The sequence below is a fragment of the Artibeus jamaicensis genome, unplaced genomic scaffold, assembly GCF_021234435.1.
Source record: "Artibeus jamaicensis isolate MK-2021 breed Jamaican fruit bat unplaced genomic scaffold, CSHL_Jam_final contig_388, whole genome shotgun sequence".
NCBI lineage: Eukaryota > Metazoa > Chordata > Mammalia > Chiroptera > Phyllostomidae > Artibeus > Artibeus jamaicensis.
The window spans coordinates 6,640,864-6,668,839 of NW_026521813.1; positions in this window are offsets into that span (position 1 = coordinate 6,640,864).

The following is a 27,976-nucleotide window of genomic DNA, read 5'->3' on the forward strand; positions in this document are numbered from 1 at the left end:
ATATATGAGAGACCTATAGCCAACATTGTACTCAATGATCAAAAACTAAAAGCTTTCCCACTAAGATCAGGAGTGAGATAAGGATGTTCTCTTTCACCATGTCTATTCAACATAGGATTGGAAGTCCTAGCCACAGAGATCACACAAGGAAAATAAATAAATGGCATTCAAATGGGAATGGAGGGATTAAAACTGTCATTGTTTGCAGATAACATGATAGTATACACAGAAAATCCTATAGACTCCACCAAAAAAAACTATTTGATCTAATAAGTGAATTTGGCAAAGTGACAGGACACAAAGTCAGTATTGAGAAGTTGAAAGCATTTTTGTATACCAACAATGAAATATCAGAAACAGAAATCAGGGAAAAAATTCCATTTATTTGATATAGCAACAAGAAAAATAAAGTATGTAGGAATAAACCTAACCAAGGAGGTAAAAGATCTTTACTAAAAAAACTACCCCACACTGAAGAAAGAAATTAAGGAAGTCATAACTAAATGGAAGTATTCCCAATGTTCACAGATTGGAAGAATTAACACCATCAAAATGTCCTATTACCCAAAGCAATTTATAGATTCAATGCAATCCTAACTCTATTAAAATACCAATGACATATTGCATAGATACAGGACAAATGTTTTAATAATCATTTAAATTTCTTATTACTGGCATTTTTTCATCCTTTCATTGAATCCTTCATAAAATTCATGTTTTCTTTAAATTTACAGAGATCACAAAGCAGATAACACTTGAAATGGATTTCTTATTTTATTAAGTCTTATCCAAACTAGGCTTATTTTATATGTCAAATCTTGTTGATATTTTTCCCTAATGATCTTTTTTCTGTTGTCTGTGCCTTGAATAGTGAAATGTCTATTCATCTTGACTCCTCCACAAAGCCTCATCCCAACCACAATATTGCAGTTTTCCTTAAATTCTAAGAATGTTTCTCTTCATGTTTTTAAGATCTTTCTCTTATATCTGAAGAAATTGGATGGCTAAGATAATGTGACACCACCAGTCCAGGAATTCAACATTTTCAGATCGGTAGTTTTCTAAGTTTTAATTCTAGTATTAGCCATATTGTTGCTTCCAAATCTGCTTGTCCTTTTCTTGTACTAGTGCAGATGATTTGTGCTCTAGGAGGTGAAAGTAATTAACAGGTACCATATAAATTTAACAAATATTCCATAACAGCTTTTCAACATTACACTGTGCTAAGGACATAAGTACTCTGTATGTCTAAATAAATGATAGCAGTAACTATCTTTCAAAATGATGTTTTGAATGACAAAGAGTTTTTCTTTGACCAAACTGTAGACAGGTGCCTCCGAGTGCTCTTTCTGACTACGCCTGGTCCTCCAGCCCTGTCCTCAGACTGCCTAGCCCAGTCGTAGCAAGAAACTTAAGTCAGTTCAGCAAGAATCCTCCACCTTGCTATCTCGTAACCCTCCATATCTGATCAGAGTTTTCATTTCTCAACCTTGAAGTCTGATTCCCTTGGCATACATTCAGCAAGAATTCTGTGAAGCTGGTTTATCAAGAATCCCCCTGCATTTGATGTATTCTTTTAGTAATTTCCCATCCACTGAAACCCCTACTCTTGACTATTAATCCCCAGCTGTCTTTCCTATATCCAAAGTTGAACCCAGTCTCTCCCTTATTGCAATAATCTTGACACCTACTGCAGTAGTACAAATAAAGTTTGCCTTACCATTTTAATCAAAATAATTTTTCTTGAAGATGATTAATTGCCTTTGGGTAACTCTTTTGCCCACTAATACTTTACCACTTCCTCTCGTGAAAATGAAGAAAATCTAATAATCCCAATTATGGTATTTAAAATTATAAAATATTTTCTTGTTTTAAATGCCATATTTTTTACTTAAATTAACATAAATAAATACCTAATATAGATGACTTTAAAATATATAATGTTAGTTTTTTTTGTATTGCCTTTGGATCCTTTGTTTATTTATTCTTATTTTTGTTCAAGTACAATTGTCTCCATTTTCCCCGCCACAGATCTACCCTGCCCTACCATCCTTACCTCCTACCCTCAGTCCTACCTCCTTTAACTTTGTCCATGGGTCCTTTATACATGTTCCTTGACAATCCTTCCCCCTTTTCCTCCATTATCCCTCTTTCTACTCCCCTCTGGTATCTGTCAGTTTGTTCTTTATCTCAATGTCTCTGGTTATATTTTGCTTGTTTGTTTGTTCCACTTATAGGTGAGATCATAAGGTATTTGTTCTTCACCATGTGGCTTATTTCGCTTAGCATAATGCAGTCCAGATTCATCCATGCTATATCATGTTAGATTTATTTATACATATTTAATCTGGATTCAGTAATGTGTAGCAGATAAAGTATGATCCACTGAAACTAATTTCTTATATATAGGAGTGTAAAACCAAATTGAGAAATTATTTATTTTTAAAAGTATATCTTAATTAGTTTTCTATTTATCTGATCATATATATATATATATATACATATATATATATATATATACAGAGCTTATAAAGATGTCAAAAGTAATAAAAGTTATTACTGAGCTTAAATATAGTTATACTTATTTCAACCTTTTATGCTTTTAACCAGTTGTTTATGTAATGACAATTGTGGTGAATATTTTAACATCGTGAAGTTTTCTCATTGTATAAAAGAGACATCTCAGACACTGTTTAGGTATGAGATCATTTCACAGTATCTCATCTGAACTGTGTTTGCACATGTCAGACAAAAACCCTTTGATTCAATCACTTGAATGCTTTGGCATTAGAATTAATTTTTAAATGTTTGACTTCTGCATGTGCCCACATATACACAATAAAATGATGAAAATTCTTAAATAAAAATACCTTATTTAAACTTTAAAAAATTGACTCAATGAATTGAAAACAAAGCTATTTAAAATAAAATACTCTTTCATTTTTCTTGACATGTATAAAGCTCTTTTTCAGATAAGTTGTTTAAAAAAGATGTGTAAATCATTCATGAGACTTTATGCATATATTTCTGCTAAAGAACAGATAAGTTTATCTAAACATTATTTCATTTGCCCAATTGTCAGCTTACATTTTACTACCAAATATTTATCAAATGGCACAAGTGATATTTTAACACTCAGTTAATGAATGATTTAAAACATATTTTTACAGCCCTGGCTGGCATAGCTCAGTGGATTGAGCATGGGCTTGTGAACCAAACAACCACAGCTCAATTCCTAGTCAGGGCACATGCCTGGTTTGTAGGCCAGTTCCCAGCAGGGGATGCACAAGAGGCAAGCATACATTCATATTTCTCTCCCTCTCTCCTTCCCTTCCCCTCTAAAGATAAGTAAATAATATCTTTAAAAAACATATTTTTACAGAATTAATGTCTTGCAGAAATTTTAAGTCAGATGAGATAAAAAATTATAATTACAAGTTTACCAAAATTATCCTTCTGATAAATATGTAATTTGATAAATATATATCAATTTTTATAAGCAGTTTATTTTATAGCTGAAGTCTCAGTCACATGTCCCTTAAGCCTGAATTTTTTGTTTACTTTCATGCATGTTTACTATAATTTCTCTCTAATCAACTCTTTGTACAGTTTATAATACTCCCTGAAACCCCCACTTGTCCCTCCCCATTCTTGTATTGATCATATATTGTGTCAAATAAAGACTTTGGTGGCTTCCCCCCTCCTACAATACTTCTCATTCTTTCTTTTGGATGGGTCCAGTATAATGGCCCCCACAAGGAAGTAGTGACAAGAATACACCAGCAATAATCCATGAGGTAGTGACCAGACAATACACCATCACCATTCATAATCATATCCATGGAGTGAGTTTCCAGAAGCATGCCACTCTGTCACTCAAAGAGATCAGAAATTCATGGTGAAGTAGAGGGGAGCTCCAGAGGTGCACACTGACACCAAGCTCAGATGCTGCTGGAGCCAAAGGAATAAGGAATGTCCAGTACGGTATCCGAGTGCTGTTTCCCAGAAAAGACAACGAGGATGACAATTAACCAAACTTGCTCTATACATGGGTTACCTATGTATTGGGTTGGCTAAAAAATCTGTTGAATTTTTTTGTGTAAAATAAAAGACTTTTTTTTTATTTTCACCAATAGCTTTACTGACGGGTATTTTGAGTATGTTGGTTATCTCTTGCATGGTATAACATTGATTTCTCTCAATTAATGTCTCGATTTGATCACCACCAACTTCAACTGGTCTACGAACTGCAGAGCATCATCCAATGAGAAATCTCCAGCACAAAACTTTGCAAACCACTTCTGAAACCTTCAAACAGTCACAGCACCTTCTCCATACACTGCACAGATCATTTTTTTTGCATTTCAGTTGCATTTTTACCTTTCTTGAAATAATAAAGCATAAAATGCCAAAAATGTTGCATATGTTCTTCTACCTTCAATATTAAAATGGCTACATAAAAATTCACATATTTTGATTTTTTTAAATGCACACTGATATAACAACTGTCACAATACAATCTAAGTTGTTTCAAATGAAGTTAATGATAGCTAAGCACTGCTAGCCATCCAGAAAAAAACAAATGAACTTGGCCAACCCATTATCTGTCACAACTTTGAAAAATCTATAAGCAGTTAATGTGGATGAGAACTGCTGAGTGTCAAATAAAGTTATAAAACTGCAAAAAAACCCACAACAACCTTTGGTAAAGAATTTGAGATGATTCATAGATACTCCCATCAATTTACTTTTTTTCTTATAAGTTTGTGGACCCTACCTCAGGCAAACAAAATTATTTGTTATAGGCAAAAAATCAATTACACTCTAGAAATATGATTATTAATCCACCTTCATTTATGACTCTAGTTAATAATAACCTCAAAAGTCTTTTTAATGTAGCTCTTCTGGAGAAACAAACGTAGGCTTACAGTTGCTCGCATGGAAAGTACAATAATAAGTAACACTAGAATAAACTCTGTGTTTCACACACTCACAATTGTAAACCTGCTTTTACCCAACCTGGTACTTCCTCACCTCCTTAATCACTTTGCACCATGTATTGTCCTCCAAAATATGCAGTGTTGAGAAAAGAGACAAATTAAGAAGACAAATACACTAATGTAAATTGCATTATGTACACGGTAAAAATAACACATTTAATTTCAATGCTGGTTTATGAGTATAGACTGACTTTCAAGAACACCTGTGTCATCATTCACTGTGACTTATTTTACTACAAAGTATCTTTGCACTTATGAAGAATGGCCACTAGAGTACTGCAAGAATCCATTCAAGTTAGAGTCCCTGTTCTCTGTGGGTATTATAATAGTGATTTTTTAAGTTATTATCTTTGGAACTTGAGGGCTACAGTCAGTAAAGAAATAGTTAGATCATTTAAACCATGCATAGTTTTATGTGTTGTACGTCTATGCTTATTACTCTCTTTCTATTTTTGCATTAGACTCAGAAGGTACAGAAATAATTGAAATAAAGTCAATGTCAGTCAATAAAAATTAGTTTCCATTTTACCATCTTGCCAACAGTACCTTTTAATTTGGTTACCTTTTATAAATACTTTTTAAGTAGTTCCTGTATATATGTGTGTGTATATATATATATATATATACACACACACACACACACATATATATATATATACACATATATATCCTTTTCATAGCGTATCTTAATTTCTATTGATTAAGAATATAGGTCATGCTAGAGATGAACTTTGATTAATTTTCTTCCTTAAAATATGCCCTTTAGCATATATGTCCATTCAATGTATGAAGGAATAAATTTTTGAAAATAAATTAGTTTTAATTTTAAAGTTCTAGTTACTACATAGACACATTTTTAAAAATACTTAGTGGTAAGTTCTTTGAGGATAAGGAACTATTTTATTCATCTTCATAACTATAATGTCTACTATATATATTTTAAAATATGAATATTAATCATTTAAAAACAGAAGAATAAAATGTATTTATCAGCCAACATCACAAAAGCAATTGCCCTTGCATCTATGTGATTTGTCATCTATATTGTTTACTGATACTTAAGAGTTAAATAATATTTTGTATGAAGTACCTTGTGATATTATGATTTATAAGACTTGTATATTTGATCTTTTTCCCAGTTTCTGGTATAGAGCTCCTCTAAACCTTAGATTTTCTTAAGTGATAAAGGTACCTTCTGTTATGTTAATGAGATGACTTTGGGCAGCACCTAGGGATGGGACTAATAAATTTTGATTATGTAATGAAGGCTCCATAGAAACCCAAAAGGACTGGGTTTGAAGAACTTCTGGGTCGATGCACATGCACTGATTGGGGAGAATGGTGCACCTGGAGAGAGGGTTTGAAAGCTCCTCGTCCTTTCTTCTTTCGTTGCCCTATGCTTCTCTTATTTGGATGTTCCTGAATTATATCCTTTTAAAATAAACTGGTAACCTAGGGAGTAAACAGGTTCCTGAGCTCCGTGAGCTGCTCTAGTAGTTCTTGAGAATCTCTGATTTATAACTAGTCAGTCAGAAGTACAGGTGACTGACCTGGACTTGTGACCGGCTTCTATAGTGGGAGAAGGAAGGCTTTGTGAGACTAAGCCCTGTACTTGTGGAATCTGATGCTATTTCCAAATAGATAGCATCTGAGTTGAGCAGCATATCTGGACACCCTGCTGGTATATGAGAACTGCTTGGTGGAACCCTCCCACATTGGAATTGATCCAAGAACACTATAAAGATACCTCATTATCTTGGTTAAGATTAGCAGTATTGGGTTGTGATCAATTAATTTTAAATATAAAGGAAATCAAGACACAGTTTTTACTTACATATTACATTACTGATAGATACTACACTGGAACTGATATTTCCTAACTGAGAGGATAACTATTTTAATGGTCTTCTTCCTTGTGGACTAGTCTTGAGCTTGCCAAAATCTTTGTTCAATCTTTGTTTTTATCTCACCATATGTGATATACTTTAATTGCAAGTATGCAACTACCCACCAACTAAATAGAATTAGTTAGCTTCAAATTAATTAAACATTTAATATAAAACCAGAAACTAGTGTTTTAACTCAAATCAAATTAAAAAGATATCAGAGTCATTAAGATTCTATTTCTGTTCATTTGTCTCTGAGATGAACAGATTGCTCATAGTTGCCTGATCAAAGCAGTTGGTGAGATGGGCATTCATGTCCCCAATAAAATGACCTGGCTCTCTGCTGCTTGCTGGTGTACAGTCAGTTTTCCATGAAACTCAAAGCAAACCTGTAATTCCAATCTCATCTTCCATAAGAATACTTTATAAACTCTGCCCCTGGAACTCATGTCTGTATGCCTCTGTTTCATCATGCCCTTCTATTCTGAAAAACCACCTTTCCAAGACAGTTTAAATTCCAGCTTATTTGAGATGTCTTCCATAATTTTCAAATGAAATAATTGCTTCCTTATTAGGAATCCATAGGGTTTTATTTACAGAATTAATTACAATATCATGGTAGGTATTTCTCTCTGTTTTACTATTAGGCATTTGTTCCCCAAATGTATTCTCAGACAATTGACTAACTGAATTATTTACTCATTTATTTCACAAGTATTTCATGAGCACTTACTATGAGCTTAGAGTTGCACTAGGCCATGAGAATAAAATAGTGAAGAGACAAAAATCTCTGCCTTCATAGAATTTACTAGAATGTAATTTAAGCAAATAATAAATAAAACATATGATGATGTAATATAATTATAAGCCATACATAATAAGGAAATATAAAGCAGAATAAAAAAATAAAGAGGGTGATGAGCTATATAAATAGCCTCTGTGAGGAAAACAGAGGTGACCAGAGATCTGAATGCCCAGAAGAAAGGAGTAAACCATGCCACTCTCTCAGGAAGGAATGATCCAAAAAGAGAAAATAGCAACTACAAAGCTTAGGGGCAGAAGTGAATTTGTTAAGGTAAGACCAACAAGAGAATAGCAACTGGGCTTGAAATGAGGCAAGTTCAGAGAAGGGAAAATGGTGTCTTGTCACCATGCCTATCTTCCCCCCATTTCTTGTATGTCATATTGCATTTAGTATACAGGTTTCACACAGAGTGTTACTCAATGATAATGCAATGTGCTGATTATGGGGTAAGCAAAATTTGGGCTTGAATTGAATTTCATTTCCTATTTATTTAATGACCTTGAGCAGATTGCATAGCTTGAGGCTTAGTGCTTGTTTGATCAATGTTTTCATTTTCTAGTTGAAAACCTTATATTAAGATCATGTATTAGGAAAGAGATCAGTTTAAAAAGGTAAATTCTCATAGAAAAAAAAAGTTTATTTAGTATAATTAGTTGAACAGAATTTTTTTTTCCTAAAATAAACATTCTAAACTGCATTAATCCTCAAAAATCAGATGCAATGATTGGCTTATTTTAACTGGTAAAACTCTCTAGAAAACTGTGGGAGAGGAAGAAATTATTCTTCATCATTCTAGGTTCTTTTGGTTGGTCTAATTATTAAATCTACATGAGACAATTAACAAGAGAAAATAACCAAATTTAATTACAGATACAGAGATGGGAGTCCCACATACATGCGAGAATCAGAGACCCAACCACACAAGAGGTTCAGAGACAGACCTGGCCCACAGATTCAGTGAGGTATATGTGACATTCTCAGCCAAAGAATGAAATGACACACTTGGGGCTTCAAAGAGGAGGAGGACAATTCCTAGGATGTTCAGTAATTAGACCGCTGCCCTGCCCTATAGATAGATCACAAAAACTTATTTCTGGTAACAACTCTTATTATGGGAAAGGCTCTAATTAAGTTGTAATATTTTTAAGGGAGAGGTAAATGTTTCCCTTGAGCCTGCAGAGTTATGATTGCCTTCAGCTCAAAATAATTCACATTCGAAACTGGCACATATTGATGGGGTCCATTCTGAACCCTTCAAAACTTAACATCTTTTTTGATTGAAAATTGGCACGAAAGACTTTCTTTGCTCTGAGAAACAACACTCTGGCCCTTCATTAAAAAAAATGGGCTTATTTCATTTAGAATAATATTTTCTAGGTCCATTTATCCTTTCACAAAAGGTAAGATTTCCTTTTTATTTTATAGCTGAATAGTCTTCCCTTGTGTGAATGTACTACAGCTTTTTTTATCCACTCATCTACTGATGGGCATTTGGGCTGCTTCCAAGTGAAATAAGCCAGTCAAGAAAGACAAGGACCATATAATTTCACTTACATGTGGAATCTAATAAATAAAGTAAAATGACAAAATTAAAAATGCATAGATACAGAGAATAGACTGACAATTGCCATAGGGGAGGGAGTCGGAGGGCTCAGTGAAAAAAAGGAATTAAGCAAAACAAAAACAAAAATGAAAAAGTCACAGACATAGAAAACAGCTTGGTGATTACCAGAGGGAAAGGAGGGTGATGGGGAGGTAGAAGAGGGTAAAGGGGTGATAAATGATGATGAAAGAAAACTTGAGGTGGTGAACACACAATGTAATATACAGATGATTTATTATAGAATTCCTGAAACCTGCATAAAATTTTATTACTAATGTCACCTCAATAAATTCAAAGATATAAAAAAAGGAAAAAAACTGGGCTTATTCATCAGCACTCCATCTTTTTTTCATCTTATCTACATTAAATTCTGAGCTTTACTCTTTCCAGTTTAATTCTAAAGATGAGAAAAAATTAATTCAAATGATGTAAACTACCAGTTGACAAACATCATATTTTTCTATTATTTATTTATGATCAAAAATACTTTGAAATAGCTGGGTCAAAAGGCAGGTCCATTTTTAGTTTTCTGAGAAAATTCCATACTGTTTTTCATAATGGTTGTACCAGTCTGGAGGGAGGTGGGGAGCACTGGGGGGCGTGGGGTGGGCTGGAATGGGAGTAAAAGACAGAAAACTGTACTTGAACAAAAATTAAAAAATCCTTTGAAATAAAAAAGAACATAGTCATACTCTTCTATTTTTAATGGGTGCCAAACATCAGGATCATTGGGAAGAATGGTTTACCTCAGATCATCAAGGAAACACAATTTATGTCAGTCTAGTCAGAATTGGTCTATTGTTCTCTCTGAGGTAGCAGAACCTTATAATAATATCTCCTGTCCTGAACTTACAAGATCTTCCACCTGTCTTCTTAAATATGTGAATAGAAAATGTCGATCCTCTTAAATGTGAACTTCTGAAATGTCCTCCTCTAATTCTCTGATGCCATCTTCAGATCTTGTACCACAATTAATATGCTTGAGGTGCCTGGAATAACTGTACCAGGAAACAATAAGACAAATTAAAAATTTGTCTTTTAAAATATGTACTTGCATTATAAGAGCTGAAAAATTAATATTGGTTAATTAATTATTAAATTGGGAATATTATAATTTCACCTCTTATCAACATCCTCCTTGCTTCTTTTCCTTTACATCTTTATGCCCTGGAAAACATAACATGTTTCTTTATATCTTTGTGAGTTTGCATATTGTCCTTTGGTACCCTATTCTCCCTCCTATCTTTGAAAATTTCTAGTGTCATTAATTTCAGAAAAAAATATTACATCCTCTGTAAAGTCTTTTCTCACATTTCCACATTCCCATTAGAATTAATCAATATCTGCTATGTTCCCTTACCATTTTATAGACATTATATTCTACTGCTTCCTGTGCTGTGTTATAATTGTTGGTTTGTAGTTCACAACCTTCCATTAGACTGTAAAACACTCAAAGACAGAAACCATGTATTATTAATTTTCACCACCCTAGAACTGAACCCAGGGACAGGCACATAGTAGATACCAAATTATTATTGGATTAGCTGTAAAGAAAACAGTGTATCTTTTGGAACTAGACAATTGCCCCTCTGTAAATTACTCAATTCAACTATATTCTCAAAAATTAAAAATTACCTATCTATAAGATATTGGCTGATAATTTTGCCTTTTTTCATCTACAATTTATTTTTTCTTTTTATCATCTGCTTGTAAATATACTGCTATCCACTGAGTATTAACACATAATGGAAATATTTGCTATGATTTCAGCAATCACAACCTGTTGAGAACTCCTATAGAACTTATGTATGTGTCAAGTCTGACAATTATCCCAGGTGACCTTGTGTTATTATATGTGTGGAGCAGATCACTTAAACTTCTAATAGATTTAAGCCTCATAGTAACTGCCATACTCTTCATATCATTTGTTGCATCCAGTATGTACATACTTTACATAAGAAAATAATTAATATGTCTTGAATGACTGAATTAGTGTATGCAGGCATTTACTACTATTTCATTATATCTCTTTTATATATTAACTCTACATTTGTAGTGACTTCACCTTACATGAAAGACAAATAAATTAGTATTAGGCAGGGTTAGGTAAAATATTGTCTGGAATCCAAATCCAACTTATTGCCTGTTTTTTGTTTGTTTGTTTGTTTCAGCAACAAGCCAAGAATGAATATTACATTTTTAAAACATTGAAAAGTAATCAAAAGAATATTTTATGCCACATAAAATTAAAATGTCAGTATCCATAATTAAAATTTCATTGGATAACAGCTATACCCATCTGTCTAGATATTCTCTATGGCTTTCATTTTACAATGAAGTTGAGTTGCAATATGTATGTTCCATAAAGCCAAATATATTTACTATCTGGCCACTCATAAAAAAAAGTTTGGTGACTCTTTATAAAAGAACAATAGCAATGTAAACACTGAATAAACAAAATTAAATATAGTAATATTTGCAAACATCATTCACAAAAAACTTTTCTAGTCATTACTGAACCTTTCAATAATGCAATCTTATGTTTACAAGATTGTAGTTTTTAAATTCCATGTATAACAGTGACGTGTAGACTTTACCTGCAAGATTAAATAGTGCGTGTATATTAAAATACATTCAAACACACATATACAAAATCAATGCAGTGTAGGAATTGAAACATCAAAGAATAATTTTTATGTTGAGAACTACTGACATGGAATGGTGTGTAAACCAAGCACAGATTTATGAATTTTGATGACCTGATACAGGTAAGAATTAATATTGAGTCTTGTTGATTTTAATAAAAAAAATAAAAGTACTAACTAATGTATTCATGATTCTCCTCAATATCACATAAGCATGTGATGAATTTTGAGTAAGAATGTGTCTAACTTAATTTGCATTTGATTATTTTAACTAAAGAAGTTACAAAGAATTTACTGTTTCTTAAAATCCAAAGTACCCTATTTCTCTAAAATACTTAATTTTGATGCTGTTTATTTCTTTGAGGACAGAGTCAGATGAAGGTATTTCTATTGGTATGTAAAGGAAATCTTACAATAAAATAGACTACTTCTCCTTTTAAACCAATATGAAATTAAATAAATGATTCATTTCACTACTTTTCTTTTCCACCTCAGGGGTATCTCCTGATAATTTCTTTGCTCAGCAGTCTATCAGACTCTAAGCATCGAAATTTATGAAATGAAAGGAAACACTTAAAGCCACAGGGCTGAGTGGTTAATTTTGCTCTTTTAGCAATTGCATTGCCAATGGAGTCTCTGTATACCGTGATGAACTGTATAACTTTTGCCAAATCAAAGATTGCATATATCCCAAATTGCACAGCTGATATATTAATAAGAGTATACTACTGTTCCATTTGGTACTTGTGTATTGAATAGAGAAGTTTGTTTATATGTTTACCTTACCTTTTTTGCATTACAATAGACATCAATTAACAGTGATTATTCCAAAGCTAGCACAACATATCAACAATACCAAATACATGCTGACATTCAGACTCAGAGCATAAGTTTAATGCAAGCCACATTGTCTGTGACACAACAAGTCTTAGTTTTTATGCCTAGTTCAGGGTTTTTGGTTTGCTTAGATCCCAATTTCATTTCTTATTTGTAGTTCACTGTACATTTCTTTTCCAAAACTCTACCTCAATTTTTCTTCCATCTTATTTCTCTCTCTAAGTCATTCTCAACCAATTACTTTTCTCATTGTATTATTAATCTCCTGGGGACCTTAGACTAATCACTTTGATCTTCTTTAGGGGGTGATTATATAGTTTCATGTTAACTTGACTATAAGGCCAAACTTTTTTTTAACTTTCCTTACTTCACATTCTTATGCTTTAAAAATATGAGCGAATTCTTTGTCCCCTATTCTTTGTTCTTAGTTTTTCTCCCAATTATTTCCTGAATTTACTGAAAAAATAATCACATTATTTCAACTAATTAGTATATAAAATATTAACATGTACAAAATATCATGAACAAAATTAATATTAAAAAGATTATTAAATATAACAACCAAGTAATTATACTATTTTCAAAACCTCTAACCAGTTGCTCCAACACCAATTTTTAAAAAATGCATATTAGTTAACTGATAAAATGCTAACATTATTATATGGTAAATTGCAAAATTGCCTTAGTTTTTGTACCTTCCCATTCAGTTCCGCTGATCTATCTAGTCCTATAAGTAAGAAATTTCTTTAATTATTGTATTTTAAAGTCTATTTTAACACCTTCTACAGCTTAATTGTCCCACTTGATTATTCTTTTTTTCTGTCACTGAAATGAGCCTTAGGAATGTGTTAATTTTTTCAGATAAATTTGTATTTTTCAAGTTCCATGATGATCTTCTTGGTGCTTTGAATTTTATAGAATGTAGGGGGACAAATTTATAGGGGGAATAATTTAACACCCATTTATGTTAGAACATACAGAAAATAAGAATTTATGGATACTCCAGTAACAGAATAAAGCATATAATTCAGTGTAGTTGCTAGCATGTTACTTGGTGAGGAAGTAACACAGAGTTTCCTACAAAAGTGAAGAAAAAGCCCTGGCTGGTGTAGCTCAGTTGATTGAGCTTGGACTGAAAACCAAAGGGTTGCAAGTTCCATTCCCAGTCAGGGCACATGCGTGGGTTGTGGGCCAGGTCCCCAGTGGGGGCCACGTAAGAGGTAACCACACACTGATCTTTCTCTCTTTCTCTCCCTTCTCTTCTCTAAAAAATAATAAATCTTTTTTAAAAAGTGAAGAAAAAGTAGAGTCCCATTAGCAATTCTCTGTCCTACTTTTTGACATTTAGTTGGAGATCTTAGTCAATGCAATTTAACAAAAGAAAGCAATTATAGATTTTATCATTATAGATAAAATTATAGATTAAAACATCTTAAGAGGTATATTAACTTATTCAATCATCACACTTTATTGACATGTGTAGATACTTGCTTGAAAAACTCTGAAAAATCATGACAATTGAGGAACTATAAACATAGGTGATATTTAGAAAGTACTTTAATATTTTAATGTGATGATAGCATTATAAATCTCTTTTGAGAAGATTCTGAAATATTTTCATACAAAATAATGTGCTATCTCAAATTTCCTTGAAAAAATATTCTGGGGTGGCTGAAGAGAAAGGGAGCAGAGATAAAATAACCTTGGTCATGCATTAATTGGCAGATTTGGGTAATAATACATTGAAGTTCATTATACTATCCTCTCTAATTTTCCATGCATTCAAAGTCCATCATAAAAACACGAGGACGTTTATTCTTTTTTTTTCACTTGGCCTCTCTTTGCTCATAAAGATGTTACTCTCACAGAAAACAATGTGCCGTCATCACTCTACCCCGTTCTTGTAAACCATGAGTGATTTTCTTGGAGTTTTGTTTTCTTGAGGCGTCTGCGCTGACTGGTTGTATAAGTAGGATGGGAAAGGAGGAAGGTTAGAAGAGTGGGTACTAACAAGTTATGATAAGTTCACAGATCAGAGGGGGTGGAAGAAGGTGATAAATAAGTATCTGCACAAATTTCTGATTGCAATCTCATGAATCAAGACCTAAAAGCAAATGGGATTTTCTACCTTTTTCACAAGTGGTCTCTGCTCATAAATTGAGTTCTCAGGGCACCATGGTATGGAATCTCAAAGTAGAGATGCTTAAAATGGTTGGTTTGTATAACCCACATATCAGTAATTGTCTTTTAGATCTGGTTAAGCTGAGCCAAAAACCCAATTTCATGGCTTAAAAATGTATAAAGTTCTGCTTACACTTTTTATAGATTTATACAATTTTCTTAATTAATTCCCCCCCCTCAATTTCTCTGTTTCTGCATCTAAATGAGATTTTCCTTGATTTTACTAATATTATTGTTTGGAAAGTTACTTCCTATGTTAGTGTCCATCAAATGTGCTTTTAATAAATTGACTCTCATTAAAGTTCCTGAAGGTTTTGAAATCACAAAAGTCAAATCACTGAGCAAAATTATCTTCTGCCATATTACTGACTTCACACTCTTTTTCACGTTACCCCTATACCTTTATTCTCTCTTTAGAGAAACTAGAATATTTTTTTCCTATTAGCAGAGTATTTTTTCTTACATTCAGGTCCTGAGAACTTGTATTCTATTGAAGAGGTCTTGCAAATAATTACTTAAACCAATTATTCTACCCTATTATATGCAGAAGATTAATTGTTGATCAGTTTTACCCAGTGTTACATCAGAATGATTTGGGAAAAATTCTGCTAATGCTAAGTAGAAATGGAGAAACAAACTGGTCCCAGAATAATGGGTTTGCAGATAGCATTTAGCTAATTCCTCATCATTCATATGAAGAAAAACAGTCTTGTCTATGACCACAGACTTAGTGACAAAGTCAGAGTTAGAATGTAGATCTTTTAAATTCATGGTCTAAAATGCTTTCTACTTTGTTGCCTATAATACCGAAAGATATTTTTATACCCTTGTGAAAACACCAGAGTTTAAAGAAAAAAAGGAGAATATTTTCTGACTCAAGTACAAAGAGATAAACTTTCCTTGAAGTGTGAACTGAATAGCTATTGAGAAACATGGTAACGTCCAGTTTTGATCTCAGAGATTACGGCTCTTGTTCTTTTCAGACTCCATAGGTAATTGGATTGGTAAAGCCCATGGATAGTGAAATTTGGCAGATAGCAGAAGGAAAGATTTAAAAGATGTAATCGAAACTGCAGGTTTTTGGAGATGAAGTGCAGAGATATATTTGTGACAGAGCAGGGTAATTTCTTATGTCAAGGTAATTATCTATATTTGAGGATTTATCTAATATTTGTGAGAGGAAACTTATAGTAAGTGTAACAGGCATTTTAACTATATTGTCAATTACTACACATAAATACATAATCAGTAAGTTGAAATATGTTATTTTAAAGCATATGTAACAATTAGAATGAAAAGATTATCTATTGTTATATTTTTTAAATAGGTAATATAGGTAGTTTTCCATCAGCAAATGTGTATAATATTCTTAAGTTAATTGTACTTATGTTGTGATGCATGTCTAAAGCATCTGGATGTTTTGGGGTTTTTTTTTTAGATTTTATTTATTTACTTTTTAGAGAGAGGGGAAGGGAGGGAGAAAAAGAGGGAAAGAAACACTGATGTGTGAGAAAAACATCAATCAGTTTGCCTTCAACTAGGGACCTGGCCTGCCACCTAGACATGTGCCCTGACTGAGAATCGAACCAGTGACCTTTTGATTTGCAGGCTGATGATTAACCCCTAAGCCACATCAGCCAGGGCTGGGAAGGTTTTGAAAGCACATACGCTTACCTCCTACTCTAGACTTACTTCTTCAAGGATTCTGTATGGTACAGTCCAAGAATGTTTCTTTAAAAATGTTCCCAGGTACCTGATACACAACACTTGTTGGGTTGTAGTCCCTAAATTCAATGTTTATGATAAACTCTGTTCACCTATTAAACAGAGGAGAGATTTCAAGCAACATTCACTCACTGTCACTTGATGACTGGTGGTGACTAATAGCCACCTTTCCAGGTGGTATGTGACACAGGGCACTTGTTTATTACTAAGCTAGAGAAATTGGGGGTTGAATGATTTTTTCCTAATCTTCATATTCTGCATTTCAGGTAGTTACTTCTCTATGTTCATTCAGAGTATTCTGATCACTCAAAAAATTTAAATGAATTTATTGATTAGAGGTGCTTAGAAAAGTACTAATATGAGGAAATAAAGTAAATTGACAAGAAATTCTATTAAACAAATATGATCTAGAAAAACAAAATAAAGCTTATAGAAATTAGCTGAAAATCAACTAATGACAATTTCATAGTAGTTCCCTTACTATCATTACTTAACAGAATGCTATATTTAAAGTAGTCAAATGGTAAACAAATTGTAGTGCAACTAACTTTTGCATTCCTTTGGATCTTTCTAAATTGAAAAACTATGAAGAATGAGTTTTTTTTCAATATTTTTATCACTTAAAATTACATAAACACACAAAATAAAAAAAGAATAGCCAGCTCCATTTCTATTATCTGACTTCAACAATGATCAAGAATCTGACATTCTTACATTACTCATAGTTCTATCCACACTCCACCCTTCCACTGGAATATTATTATATCTTATGTTACATTTTTAGGTAAGATTTAGACACTGTATAAGTTTGGGAGTTCCTGAAACCACCCTACAGCTCAATAATTTACTAAAAGGAGTTCCAAAATTCATTGAGAGATTGTATTCGCAGTTACGGTTTATTGCAGGGAATGTATCCATTAAAATAAACCAAGGGAAGAGTCTGAAAGGCTTCCAAATACAAAACTGCAATTGTTCTCAATGTGAGACAATATTGAGTATTGTCAACCTGGGAAGCTCACCTGAACCTCAGCGCCTAGAGATTTTATTTGAACTTTGTTTTGTAGGCATGACTGATTTTTTAATTTAATATGGAGAGAAAATAAATTTTACAGCAACACTAATAAAGGTCAGGAAGATGGAGAAATGGATTAAGATTGGGGGGCGTGCTGTGTGGGATTTGGAATAACAATAGTATGATAAGAAATACATAATCTGAATTAAAAGAATAAAAAGTAAAAACCAAGAGTAGTGCGTTATTTGGAATATGAGTGATTGAGTGGATTAAAAACTATGGTATACTTACACAGTGGAATACTATGCAGCAGAGAGGAAGAAAGAGCTCCTATCCTTTGTGACAGCATGGATGAAACTGGAGAGCATTATGCTAAGTGAAATAAGCCAGATGATGAAAGACAAATACTATATGATCTCACTTATAAGTGGAACCTGATCAACAACAAAAACAAACAAAACAAGCAAGCACAATATAATCAGAGACATTGAAATAGAGAACAGACTGATGGTAACCAGAGGGGAGAGCAGAGAGGATAAAGGGGAAAATAGACTAAAGGTTGTCAAGGAACATGTATAAATGACAAATGGAAAAAGCCATAGAGGGGTGTAGGAATTAGGGTGAGAGGTGGGAATAGGTGGGGAGGGTGAAAGTGGTGGGGGGAAAACAGAGACACCTGTACTTGAACAACAATAAAAAAAAGAAAATCTAAACAAAAAATTATATTGATTACTACTGACGTGCTTTTTTGTAACCACCCTAAATTCTGTGCCACAGGCAAGTACCTCACTCACTTTGGCAAGGGTTTTATTAATCCAATCTTCCCTATCAATCATTAAGGGAAGATCTCCAATATTACAAATGGCTTACTGACCTCTTTTAAAAAATTTTGAGAGTTGACAAGCTAAGTACAATGCACAAAGGTACTAATTTCCTCACTTTTTAATTATTTGTAATTTTATCAGAGTTGTACAAATACTTTCAAAATCAAGTACTACTAAAATTTTATCAATAAATAATTTGTATACCAATATTTCTTATTCACCACTTTTAGCTAATCTGATATCTTTATTTAATAATTATGTAAAATGTAGCAGCTACCCCATATTTTCTATTATTCTTTACTACCCTAGATTCTCTACTCAACTTCCCCATGCCCTCAATATAGGTATACTATACTTTTGTTTAAATTATCAATATTTATTTTATTTTTACAATATGAACATCTTTTATCATTCAACTGAATGTACAGCAAAATTGCTTCTTTTAATTTTTAACTATTTGTTTTATTTTGTTTACTATTTATATAATGTCATTTTATCTTCTAGCAACAAATGGTAAATAAAAGGAATATTTTTGTGGTTCTTGAATCTGAACAATATCTAAATTCTGCAGGCATATTTAAAGAATGCTCTAACTAGGTATAGCTTTCTAGATAGAATATAATTTTCTTCCAGAATTTTGGAGGCATTATCTACTAACTTTTTACCTCAAGGACCTGTTGGCAAAGTAGATACCATTATTATTTTCATTTTTTTTACATGAGCCAAAATGTTTCCTGTTGAAAGCTTTTTGGCTTTTCTTTATTGTTGGTATGAAATTTCATAATGATGTACATTTGATGTGGATTGCCTTTAATTAAAACTTGTGCATTTCATGATTATTTTCAGTTCTGAAAAATGTTCTTGTATGATTTAAATTTTTTTTGTTATTTCCTTTCTACATTTTCTCTTTTTTATAAATATTTTATTTATTTATTTTTTAGAGAGAGGGGAAGGGAAGGAGAAAGAGTGGGAGAGAAACATCAATGTATGGTTGCCCCTCATGTGTCCCCTACTGGGGACCTGGCCTGCAACCCAGGCATATGCCCTGACTGGGAATTGAACTGGCAATCCTTTGCTTCCCAGGCCCATGCTCAATCCACTGTGCTACACCAGCCAGGGCCCTCTACAATTTTCTTATTTGTCTTTTTTCATAACAATAATTTTAATGTAAAACTTTATTTTATTTATTTGTTATTTTGTTTCTTTCTATTTTTATATTCAACGTCTCTCTTTTTGGTACTGTTTTTGGGGAGACTTCCTGGAATTTATTTTCAGATTCTGTCATTAAACATTTAATTTTTAATATCTCAAGAATAACTTTCAAGATTGTATCTCGACTTCTTATTTTTCTCATTTTATAGAATGTCTTTTTATTTTTGAATAAATAATATTTCTCCGAAGATATTTATAATATTATTTTTGAAAATTTCTTCAGTTCTGTGAATTAAATTTTTATTTCCAAGTTTATTTTGTCTTACTGTTTGCTATTATTTATTCTGTGGTGGAAGATTTTCCCAACTCTTCTGGTGATCTTTGATTCTCTGCTTTTATTGCAGGGGGATGTACTAAACATTTGAGTAGTGTTTCTATTTGTAGGGTGTGAATAGAGGAAGTGCTTTGTGACTGATAAACATCTCAGTTAGTGTATCTTAGTTATGAATTAATTAAAGCTCTTTCTTGAGGAAAATTTTTTTTCCTGTGGAACATATTCTTCTCCTCCAGAGAACAAATTTTTTTTTTTTTTGGTAGGGTGAGTGTAAGTAAAATAGTGATATTTGCTAGTTGCCTATGTGATAGAAGACCAGTAAGAGCCTTGTGAATCTCAAAGTTAATGTACTTGTTTACTTTATCTGTTTTATTTCTGCTCTGTACTTCATCTTTATGCTTCTCTGTACTGAATGTCTCCAAGTAGAGAGCTCCTTAGATTTGTTTTGCAATAGAATATATTTCTTGTAGGAATTTGCAATTTGTTGTAGAAATTGAAAAAAAATGACTATTTAACACAAGTTTACCAGATAAACCTCAAGTTGTCTAATCTTACATAGGAATGGACAATACATGATTAGCAAACACTGAATGGAAATCTATGGTACATTCCATTACCTCTGCTGTTTACTTTTAACATATGCTTGTATATTTAAAGTGAGATATAAATATAAACAGCAAATATTTGGACTTTAGTTACTTATTAAATTTGATATTTCTGCCTTTTATTGTCTGTTTAGAATCTTCATATTTAACAGAACTATCAAATTTTCTTTATATTTGTCCAATTAGTTTTTTTTCTTTCCACATTTTCTCTTTTTATTCCTTTTTTAAGTTGACTCATTTTGAGGGATTCCAATTTATTTTCAAATATTAGTATTGGTAATACTGTTTTGTAATTTTTAGTGGTTGATCTAGGGTTTATAACATATAATGTATTGCAACATTATACATTAATGTTATGTATAAAATTTTCTTTATTCAAGCACATTTTTTCCACTTTATGTGTAGTGCAAGAGGTTTAGAACAGAATATTTATATTTCCTTTCTTTCTTTCTTTGTGCTTATATTGTCAAATACTTTGTTTATGTTTATCATCTTTATAATAAATTATTTTCATTTTTGTACTTAATTATCTTGCAAAGATTTTAACATATAAAAATTTAGTTTTTTGGTATTTTATACATTTCACCATATCATGTGGTAATTTCTTACTGTAGATTAAAATTTCTATTGACTGAAGAAATTTTCTTTAGATTTCTTTTAATACAAGTTTTATGGTAATAAATCTAGTTTTTATTTGCCTGAAAGTGTATTTTTAAGCACATTTTTATTTTGCATAGTATTTTTCATATTGTTTCCACAATTCTTTTTTTTAATTAATTGTTCAGTTACAGTTGTCCTCACTTTTACCTCCATGCTCTCCTTCGCCCTGCTCTCCCCCATCTTCCACATTCAATCCGTCCCCCCACTATCCGCAGCCCCGTTGTCTTTGTCCGTGGGTCCTTTATACATGTTCCTTGACCCTTCCCCTTCTTTCCCCCATTGACCCCTTCCCACTCCCCTCTGGTCACTGTTAGTTTGTTCTTTATTTCCATGTCTCTGTTTCTATTTTGCTCCCATGTTTGCCTAAAAATTTTTTATTACACCTTCATTTTGAATCATAGCTTTGCTAAATATATACTTTTGGGTTAAAAACCCTCCCCTCCCCATTATTTAAAAAACATGTTCTGTCATTGTCTATTTTCTTTACAGTTTCTGATGAAACATATAATACCATAATTATATTTGTTGCTATTTTTCTCTGGCCAACTTCAAGATTTTCTCTTTATCTTTAGAGTTCATCAAATTAATAAACTTTTCTTAATGTATTTTGGGGGGAAGCGCATGTATCCTGCTTAGTTTTTTCGAAGTTTCTTGGAACTTTGGATGCTATCATTCAATAATTTTAGGAATTCTTGGCTGTTATCTATTTAAATACTTTTTCTGTCTACTTTTACCCTCTTCTGGAACTTTAGTTGCACATACAGCAATTCCTCTAATAAGGTTGTTTCATTCAACATCTTTTCCTTAAAAAGTTGAGGGGGAAAAAATTGGCTTCCAGCTGGGGCCACTGACTGTGAAGTTTGCACTTTCTTCCCATGTGTGCGTGGGCTTCCCGAGGTTCTCTGCTTTCTTCCCACATCCCAAAGATGTGTATGTAAAGGGAAGTGGGTGTCTGCAATGCCCCCCAGTCTGGGTGAGTGCAGGGTGTGTGTGAGAGGCCCTGGGATATCAAGGATGTCCTCTCCAGAGTTGGTTCACGCCTGCATTCTGAGCTGCTAGGACAGGTTCCAGCCAACCACAGCCCCGACCTGGAATAAGCAAGTCAGAAAATATTCATCTTGTTTTTGTTGAATATTTTCTTAAATCTATAGCTCATGTTTATTTCAGTGTTTAAAATTAGATGTGTTTTAGGTTTTTATTTAGAAATTTTTGCAATTAAAAACATGCCACAGAAACTTAACTCTTATTTATATGCATTAATTAGCTTTTGGTAAAATTGTTTTTGTTATAAGTTGTTTTCTTAAAGTCAGAGATTCCAAGAAACTATGGCCAATGTTAAGTAAGAACTCACTGTATATTAGACAATTTAACACTATTGCATAGCCTCTGTTTTTCTGGGGTTTTTTTACTTCACTTATTTTCCTTTTCTATGCTTCATTTTAGGTAATTTCCAAAATAACTAGAAATGTAAAACATACCAGATATAAAGAATAAACTAGTGGTTCCATTCAGCGACTATAGTTTTCCATATGTTAATTTATGCTGTACACCTTTCCACTTTTTCACATGTAAATCTGTAGTGTACAGCTCTTATGAGACTTGTGAAAGAATAATTTTGTTATTTGAAAAAACATGGGAACTATAAATATGTTAATAAATATTTAAATGGTTAATAAATAATAAAATATTGATTATAATACTCTGAGAAAAGAAAGGCAAGTGAAAAAATCAGTAAAATAATTTTGATTTTGGAACAATAATAATGTCAAAAGTATAGAAGGCATCAAAGCTCACACAGAAAAAAAAGACATAATTAACAAACCTGATATAAGTTCCTGAAATACACATGACAATTGTGTGTGGGTCTATGATCATTTTTCTTTATGGATATGAATGTTCTACCCTTTCATGAGCTAAAAGTAAATCATTTTACTGTGATATACAAAATATGATATTGATGGAATCACATGCTTTTGAAACAAGAGTACATGCGTTTCAAACAAAACTGGGTTAGGAAGCTAGCTGTTTCTTACTAATTTTCTAAATGTAATAAAGTTATTTAAGCTCTCTAATGTATAGTTTTCTCATTTGTAAAAAGAAGGTAGAGTGGCTTTAGACTTATGTTGCAAGTCATGGAGGTAACAGATGCAAAGAATTTGGCACAGAAGTTGCTCAATAGATTGTACAAAGTTTTTTGAGGGGAGGTAGTGAAGAGAGCTGTTATCATTTAAAGGCACACTGAAAATAATAAAATTTAAACTTACATTTTAAATTTATTTAGATGCTAATTAATTTTGTGATCTTGAGATAACTAACTTGAGATGTGCATTTTAATTAAAAATATATATGTACTTTATAGTGTTACTGTGACTATAGGACAAATGTACATAAAATAGCAAAAGTATACTGCTACCATATGTGATATCTATATATATCTATATATATAGACACATTTATGTACATATAATAGTACAGCTGCTATTATTATGATATGCTTCTTATGGAAATAATCTGTTCATGTTCAGGAAACTACTCCTAAATATTAAATCATGATTTACTTTTTTTATTCATAAGACATATCCATTTTTAAAATAAAATATGCTGTTTCTAATATGCTTCCTTCTGCTCTTTGCACTAAAATTTCAACAATTTATGTTCCATGTGGTTCATTTCCCTCTTAGCTATTTTTCTCTAATGTCATCATTAATCTCAAGGCCTTAGCTTTAGAATATTCTACCTTCATCAGTTTCAGACCATCAAATATAGATCTGTTCTAGATCATCAGATATAGTTCATCTAACTCAGCTTTCAGAAAGGTGTCCTTAATATTAGACTGTCTCGAATGCATATGGGTATGAATCAATAATATAACTATGCTTTCCATTTCTCATTTTTTGCCCTTACTGCTTAAGGAGACAAAAATTCACATTTCTCAGTTCCACATGGGGATGTTGCTAGTTTCAACTCCAGGAGAATACCAGTATTCTAAGTGTATAAAATAAATAATTGTGCAATTAAGAGCATGTGTAATAGATATGATAGTTATAATTATTTGTTTTATACACTTCTCTTATTGAAAAAATTATTATTTGGGAAGATTTTCCTCTTAATTAAAAAAAAGTAAATATTTGCCAGTATTAAAGAGAATAACACAAAGAACACCATTTCAAATTTTAGGCTGATAATTACAATTGCCAATCTGAAAAGAGTCTTAATCAATAATGAACTAGTTTAAACAATGAAAATGATTACAAAAGCACTACATAATTGGTATTTTGAACAAGATATAGAAAAAAGTGCCTAACTTTTCAGAGAAGAACTATAACTAGTTTCAAAAAGCAGAAGCTGACAGATTTAGTTTTGAAAAATAGTAGGCATTTTTATTGTAGAAAAGGGAAACATTATTAAAGGTGATAGGAAGAAACTGGGCAAAAAAATTTTTTCAAGTGTGTGATGCATTTATCAAATAACAAAATTTTAGGGGCTTAGGGAATTATGTGCCCAATTAAAATATCTGAAAAATTGAACCATTCAGTGTTTATTGAGTAAAAAAAAAAAAATGGGTTAAGAGAAAAAGAAAGAAAAAGGAAGGGAGGGCCTTGCCCAGAAACAACATATATTTCTTTATTTTGAAGGGAGAGAAGGAGGTACTGGCAGATACCACAGTAGGTAAAGCCTAGAAGTAACAGAAAGAAAGTAGAGAGACAAAAGGCATTATGTTTTCTATGGCATATGTGATGGTTAAAATACAAATTTATAGGATGTTTATTTCAAAGTTTCAGTAAAATGGCCTAAAAACTAACAATTTTGAAGGCTTTCGAAGTAGCCTTATTGACTCAAATCAGAGAACTCTCATCCCAAAATACTAAATTAATAGAAGTGGAATTTAGAAAGAGTCTGGTTTAAGTTTAATGAAGCCAAGTGGAAATATAAATTAAGATTATATTCCTCTTGATTCCTTCTACTCTCTGAGAGTACCTTTGTGTGTGTTTTCCGGGGAGTTGCTGACTTTTCTCTTTCTAGTAAAGCTAAAGGCATCACTTATTTTAGTTGCCTTCTAAGGGAAGTCTGTCACAGTCTGATGAAGATAAAGTTGTTTCTTAATATATACATTTGATATAACTTTCAGAACAAAATTTCTTCCACATTTTTATCCTTCACTGAGGACTGGACAATTTGTAAACCCACATAAGCAATTAGTAGCAGAACTTAGACTAATCTGTCTCCAACATACTAATGAAACAGGTGCAATTCACTTTTTAGTAGTAAGGTGATGCTTAATGGGATGCAGTTCATGACAGGAAGGTAAGAAACTTTTTTTGACCAGAAATGTATCATATGATGTATAGAGATAAAAGCCATATAACTGACTACAGTGAGGGGAGCAGAGACCATTAGTCTAGTAATGGTAGTAAATAGTAAATTTCTTGTTCAGTAACAGAAAGTTGAGCCATTGAGACAGGGCACCAGGTAGACAAAATACACCCCATCTATGGTGAAAAAGACTTTTGGAGAAATTCTTAAGTTCCCAGGTATGAGGGTCTCTGACACTCACATATATGGGGTTCCCTAAGTACATATGTAAATAAAGTTAGTTATTTTATTTTATTAATCTGCCTCATGTAAATTTGATAATTAGGCCAGTTGAAAGAACATCAAAGGATAGAGAAAAGTTTCTTCCTCCCCCACATTGGACATGCTGGGAAGCACCTGAAAGAGAGACTCCCAATCTGTGACCTAAGTCACTAATCAGGAGAGACAGATGTAGTTTGTGACCTACATCTGTGACCTACTAATGGAAATACTGTGTCTGTGGTCTTCTAATTTATGGTCGCTATGCTCTTGCATTTATATTATGAAATTTACACATTAAGAACATATATATATATAATGTACTAGGTTAGCAGTCTTTCAAGATGTGTTTTGGTGTAATTATACACACATAAAAATTTTATAATCAATTTCTCAAACATTAAGAGATTTTCTACCTTTTCTTCTTTCTTGTTTTTACTATTAATAGGTCATTAAAATGAACTAATAATCATTTGACAATAAATATCTTTTTATAAAAGGAAAAATTTAAGAATGAATAATTCACTCCAGATTATATCTGTTTTACATAAGGAATATCTTGGTCTGATCATTAAGAAAACATATACACAGGTGAAGCTCTGAAATCTGAATTGAAATTACTGTTTTATAAGAGACACGTACATTTATAAGGAAAAATTCCATTTGTAAGGGTGTCTCCCTGATGGTGTCAGGAAGAGGAAGATGACTAAATCTCTAGTAACTCCAATTAACAACCATACTTTTGTTACTTGTTATTATTTTTTTCGTAGTAAAACCCCTTATCTGGTCATCCTCCCTGCCTCTTTGGTCTTTAGCTAGAGAGGGGTATTTAAGATAGTGGCTTCAGTCACTTCTGAGAGTTATTCCTTTTCCTGGGTCTCTGCCATGTATACAGGAGGTGTACATGCTATTAGAGTTGTGTTGTGTTTTGTTTTTTTTCTGTTAATCTGTATTGTATTATGGGGGTGGTAGGTGTCTTAGCCAAGAACTTAGAAAAATAAAAGAAAAATGATTTCCCCTTCCCTACATAGATGTATGACACAAATTCTGTTGTTAATCATGACAGTAAAGATTTAGAATTTTTATTCTAAATATTCACTTATTAATATAGCTTAAATCTTGTTTAATTGTAAGCATTTTTGTCAGTTACAAAAATTTAGATAATTACAAACCACATTAAGACAGGGAAAATAACCTCAAATCTCACCATATTAGTATATCTACAACTGCTTATTAAATGAGGAAATAATAACAATGTGCATGATTTACTGTAATTATATATCTCCTTCCAGGGTTATAGTTTCACTACCCCAAAGAATGACTATTCAGTAAAATAGAATAGTCTTGGGGAAAATACACCTAATTGGGTGTAGAATACACCTAATTCTGCTTATAGATGTTTCAAATCTCCTAAATTGTATATTATTCATAATTATCTTGTGTTTTGCTTCACTTAAAATTTTGAGGTAAAACTTTTTATATTTCTAAATATTTTATATATAGCTTTAAGAAACAAATGAGTATTTAAACCACTTTGATTTACTTGAGCCAGCAGTTTATTGTTTTTTCTTCCTTTTTGGGGAAGTCTTGTGTTATATTAATTACTCATCACAAATGCTTTTTTATCTGCTTATAAAAGATATATATATAGCAGTAAATCAAAATTTCACATTCTGTCATGGTCTGATTGAAAGTGGGATCTGAATATTTAAAAATGAGAAAGAACTAAACAGAACTTTGATTTACTAAAAACTCCTTATTGAAACAATTACCTCATGGTTCTGTCCAGAGTAATCACTTGACCTTTCCTAATATTAAATTCTCCATATGAGCAAAGAGAAGAAAATGAGCATGTACTCCCACTGGCAAAGTTCATCTTACCAGCAGTCATTTAAAGCCATGTTACATAGAACCCAGAACTTCTATTAGGTCCCTTCACAATTGTACAACCTTTCCCTCTCTGGATTTTCTTATAAGAGATATTGAAGACCCTTTCATTCACAGGAAACAAGCAGCCATTCACCATATATTTTTTGTGAATGAGATATATACCTATTTATACATGTTATAATATATATTCATTCACTCATGTGAGTATATGTGAGTACATGTGAGTACTCATTCTCAAAATAAAT